Here is a 6000-nt window from a genome sequence, read left to right as displayed (position 1 = left end):
GGGAGTATATTACACACACACTTATATAATAATATAATTAAAATTAATATGAGCTTTTTGCCAATAGGTGGGACCTAGAATCTATAATTATCAGAGGGTTGATGATAAAGTTTTTAATATTTCGTTTTTACTTGAAAGTTTCTTTAGAGATCTACAGACATCATGCTAAGCTGTGTAACTGGCATTACGTTATAGCACCAAGTAAATTTTTTTCTGACATAACTATGACACATTTTTAAAGATTTGTAGCCTACATACAAAATTATTTCCAGTTTTTCTTATTGCTTTACTTTTCAAACATAAGCATGAAGAGCATATAAAATGGTGAGGATCAAAGAAACAAAAAAATTCTGAAAGCTGTTTGCGTTGGCAGTTGTGTTATCATAGTTATGTCCGAAAGAAATGAAAAACTTTACGTTTTCAAATATCTTAATTTCTTTTATGAACATTTTGGCAAACAATGATTCAGAAGATTCAGTTTGACTTACAATGCATGTTAATGATGAAAAAATGCCACTTTAACTATTCACATTTAACTATGAATCTCTGCAAAATATCTAATATCTTTCGAACATAACCATATGATGACATAAACTGAAAAAAATCCCTGAAAAGTAATTTATGGAACATAAAATTATTTTAATAGTTTCCTCATATTGCTTTAATTTTCAAACATAAGCATGAAGAGCATATAAAATTACAGAAAAAAGAAATTCTGAATGTATTTGTGTTCGCATTTGTGTCATTCTACTCATGTCCGAAAGAAATGAAAAACTTTCCATTTTCATATTTTAATTCATTTTTGGAAAATTTGGGCATTCGGTTTGACTAATGGTGAAAAAATGTCACTTAATTAACATTTTACTATATGACTCTAAAGCAAAATACAAATAATATCTTTCGAACATAACCACGATGACACATTAAGTCATCTAGTGGATAAATGCTTGTCGCAATTTTGGAACATCTCAATTTACACCAAATTTTCCCCTCTCGTTAACATCCAGCCAAGCATGCCTGGTTGCATAGATCTACCATTATTTGACCATTGGAACGCAGTGCGATGTTAACCATTACTTGGTTTAAATTTTCGAACATAACATGTTCAGATTTGATGACGACATAAGAAAACTTAAATGGATTCGTCTCATCCATCGTTATTCTTCTCGCTGTCTTACACCGCACAACATAATACACTTTGAATGGACCGACAGGAACAATGCATGTTCATCCACTCCTAGCTATTACTTCTCGTTTTTTTATTGGTTCTTTCGAACATAACAATTTTAATGATGACAGAGCACGACGCGTCCCGGAATTTCCGTTTTCTACAAAATTACGAATGGTCACAGCCTCGTAATCAGTCAGAGCAGAAAGTAAACATTGAATGATATTATGCTCGTTCCAGGGCCCCAAAATGGCCAATAGAAACGAAGTCATGAAGAATCTAAGTTGCCTTGCGAAATGACTACACGAGTTATGCTCGAAAATGAAAACCTAGAAGGCTCAGAAAGAAAAAACAGCTATAAAGCTGTCCAAGTGGTTTTATGCACCCCGCATAATTTAGCAAAATTTGATCATTTTTTGCACAATTTCTGATTATTTTCCTTTATCATTCTTTGTTAAAATGAATAGAATCGCATAATTTCACGTTTTTGGGCTCAGTTTGCATAATTTCACAATCTTTCTAGCATAAAACGACGGGGAGAGCTATAGACATCATTATTCCTGATACAGCACAACAAATAATGTAGTTATAGTAGTAAAAGTGTAGAAGGACGAGTTTCTCAGCAATTATTTCAATATTGAACTGACGACAGAAAAAGTATGAACTCGATGTGTAATGTTTTGCATTCTAAAAATACATGTATAGATTTCAGAACTAAAAATAATTGTAAGATTTCTTCTGCTGGCCCGACTGCTATTTCTATGATCACATAGCTGAAACATCATATTAAGCACAACATACACTTTTCAAAGCTGTAGCCTCTAGCACCATTTTTATTGGAATAGGAAAGGATTTTGTAAGGTATATGAAAAAAACCCCACCTAATGGAAAAGTATGTATATATGGAGGGCCATGCTACTGACTTAAGTTGTCTTTAGGCCATTCCTAAAGGGGGAATATTAACAGGTTCTTATGCACAGTACAATATTGTAAATGGGCTGATTTATCAATGTCATGATCGTACTGTGCTGGAAGAACACAGGGGAACTGCTGCTTTTTCCTTCCTAAAACTTACTATCGTCATTTTCCTTCACTTCTTTTGTATGTTTGTCACTCTCCTGTGGACTGCTATTTCCGAGGTGCCTTGATAGTCGAAGCAGACTTTGTGCTGTTGAGGCTAGAGATCTCGAGGTGAGCAGAGTAAAGCCTGATTCCCCATTTGGACTTCTCTGTTGACATCCACCCCTTTGCGCTCATGTGTCCCTGCCTGTCAATATCAGTCATATGAAGAAAATTTCAAAACTGAGTTAACATTATTTTTAAAAACTATCTAAATTTCCCTACAATTTAAAAAAAAGAATGAAGTAAATATGGCAATATTTGAAAAAAATATGGAACTTTTAATTGTGCGACGTGAGGAAACTTGAAAAGGAGAAAATGTTTTTAGTTTTAGTAAAGGTTTTATGGCGCTCGCAACTGCATAAGGTCATATGAGCGCCAAGGGATGGATGTCAACAGAGAAGTCCTTACAGAGAATCAGAGTTACTCTGTACACCTCTCTAGCTTCAACAGCACAAAGTCTGCTTCGACTATCAAGGCACCCCAGAAATAGTGGGTCACAAGAGTTTTACAAACATACAAAAGAAGTAGAGGAAAATGACAATAGTAAGGATTATTAAAGAAAAAGCAGCAGTTCCCTGTTGTAGATCAGGCACAGTTATAAGCGTGATATTGACAAATCAGCCCATTTACAATTCTAATGTGCATGAACGAAAAATGTCCCCCCTTTGGGAATGGCCTAAAGACACTTTAGTCAGTGGCACCGCCCCGATGGCAAGGAGAAAATGGCCTCCAAAGTTGAACAACATGTTTCCATAGCAATAGAGGTCTTAGAATTTAGATAGAGACTTGAAATTTAGCAGTTATCTTGGCTATGCCACTACAAGGTATCACACAGAAGTAGAAAACTATTTATTTACAGAGAAAAAACTTATGGACGAAACAAAATTTTCACGAGAATGGACTTCATGTCAAATGCAACAAAATGTTAGCAACTAGGTACCAGATACTAAATTTTCAAAGTAACTGTACTGTATGTCAAATTCATTTGTTTCATTTAAAAAAAGGCCTAAGTCTTTTCAGAATTTTGATACCATATTTTTACCTCTCAGTCAATTTTTAAGAGAATGGCAGCTGTTTCAATTTAACATAATAATCAAATACTGCTGAAGTGGTTATCTGGCTGCAGCCCTATGTTTGACAGATAATAAAAGAGTACCAAGTGCACCAAATATCTCTACATTAATAGAGTACAATCACCGTAACAAAGAAATGAAATGAACTTTTCTCAAGACTGTGAGATCATTACAAATCAGTATTTTATTGCCTCAAACACGATGATCAGTCGTTATTTCAATTTTTTTTAAACAGCGAGCGTTGTCCAGGCCGGCAGCGCACTGGTCCCCGCGGCAAGCGAGCAGCTCAAATCTGTAGTGTACTGAGTGCTCCCGGTAGTTTCGCGGAAGGATTCATGCAAAATAATTCTAAGCTGATGACTTTATTCTAATAGAAAAAGAATTGTTCTTTCTTTTGGTACCTTTTTTAGCCGCCATTTTACATATTTCGGGTGAATAATTATCTTTGAAAATTCAGACACTTTTTTTCAAAGGTTCTCTATCCAAATGCCAAAGGCCAAAAATATACTACGTGAAATCACGCTCAAAGCTGTATAGTTCTCTGCCAATGAAAAGAAGGTATTTAATCATCAATCTTTCTGCAAATCATTCGAATGCATGGGTGTCAATTTTGAACCGGTCTACCTCGCATTCCGACCGCGAGGGGTTTCCCTATCTACGGCGATTCTCCAGCTCCAAATACTCGGAAAACTTACACTATTGTATGGAAGAAAATCTGAATTTTTTCAAAGTGTTCAAAATTAGATCTGAATTACCCCTATTTCACCAAAACATTAAAGCGTGCTCGCAAGGTCGCGAGTCGGCTTACGTGCCATGTTTACGCTACCTAATTATATGATTACAATAGCACCATAAACAAACAAGAGCACACACACACACACACACACACACACACACACACACACACACACACACACACATGCACACACACGCAAACATACACACACTTAGGAAAATTATGATTTTGGATGTATCGGGTTTTGCGCAAAAAGAGGATTTTTTTGGGGGGGGGGCTTTTATGAAGGTTGTGTTGGGCTTTGACGGAAAACACTTTGTGCATCTAGTAATAGCCGGTATCAGTGTATTTATAGACAAAAAAATCTCGACTTTTCCCCAAAATGTCGCTTAGCGGGTTTTGCATCTCACCTCTCATATAAAATGTATATTTAATATACTTTTTTGTTTGTTTGAGTAAAGAGAAGCACATTGACACAATAATGGTCATTTAGTGCTGGGAAAAAGTGTAAGACAGAAACTTCAAAGCAAAAACAAAGAAGTAGGACCTACCAGTTGTGCCCTCCAACCACCCCCTATATATTTACAATCACCATCTGTTCAGATTTGTTACATGTAAAAAAATTAAAGGCACTACACAGGTTTACAACATCATACAGATGTTTTGAGACATGAACAAGTGAGAACCCCAGGCAATTGGCCCAGGGAGTGTTCCACTTTTCAACCCCAGGCCCATTGTCCAAAAATTGCCTGCAAATTGATTTCCACTGACCTTCTAAGCACTCGGTGAAAAGTCTACGATATTCATGAGTTCAGAAGAAAAAAGATGAGCAATGCAACAATCATTTTTTTAAAATTATGTGTTTTAGTTTTTATATTCTCTCAAGTTCCTTTTTTTTAAAGACTATATTAAACTATTAACATTTGTGTATCCTGATATCTGTCCCTGGAAATACTTCTTGTCAAAGAATCTATTGAAACTTTTAGTATTAGCTTATTTTTGTCTTACAGAGCAGAGGAAAGAATGATCACTGGTCGCACTAAGCACTCCTGCTTCACCCAACATAACACAATGCTAAGAAAGAATAGCAACAACAACAGCAGAGTAAATTTAGCATCGATAGGTTCATTTTTAACTCAAGCCTAAAAGCGGTATTCTTAGCTGCTTTACTAATACAAAACACATGGTAGAATGTGCTTCTGTTTGTGGTGTTTTTGGCTGCTTTACTAGTACACATGCAGGAATGTCTGCTTGCTCAATAGAGTGAACAGAAGCACATCGACACCACGGTCATTTAGTGCAGGGAAGAAGTAATTGTACCTAATACATACAGTCAAACCTGTCTGAGACTGCCATCCATTTTCGAGGAGAAAACTGGACGTCTTAGACAGGTAGCCGTCTAACACAGTCATCATACTGTAAAAAAATATGCAAGGAGGAAAATGGGAAATGGACGTTTGTACAACTGATTGTCTTATAATACAGGTAGCCGTTAGAATAAATTCGGCTGTATATAGAATACATGTAATACAGTATTTAAACATCCCAACACAGAGTACAATAAAAGACTTCATTTTTTTTAAAAACGATCAAACAACAGTGTCAGTGTCCGCTTTTAATCTTCAAATCCTTTACTCAACATGATGATGCATGATATAGCTATAACAAAAACCTGTTACAGAGACCTTCTAAACAGCAGAAATTGTAAATGTTAACAGCCTATAGTGTAGGCCTACTTCGGTCACAGAAAGCCAATTTCAAGGTTTAGATGGTAAGATAAGATAAGATACATCTTTATTGTCCAGATCCTGGTACATTGGTTCGGTGTTTCACCACGTGTACACACACACACACACACACACACACACACACACACACACACACACACACATGCACATACA

Source organism: Aplysia californica, unplaced genomic scaffold, assembly GCF_000002075.1.
Source record: "Aplysia californica isolate F4 #8 unplaced genomic scaffold, AplCal3.0 scaffold00416, whole genome shotgun sequence".
NCBI lineage: Eukaryota > Metazoa > Mollusca > Gastropoda > Aplysiida > Aplysiidae > Aplysia > Aplysia californica.
This window is presented reverse-complemented; position numbering follows the sequence as displayed.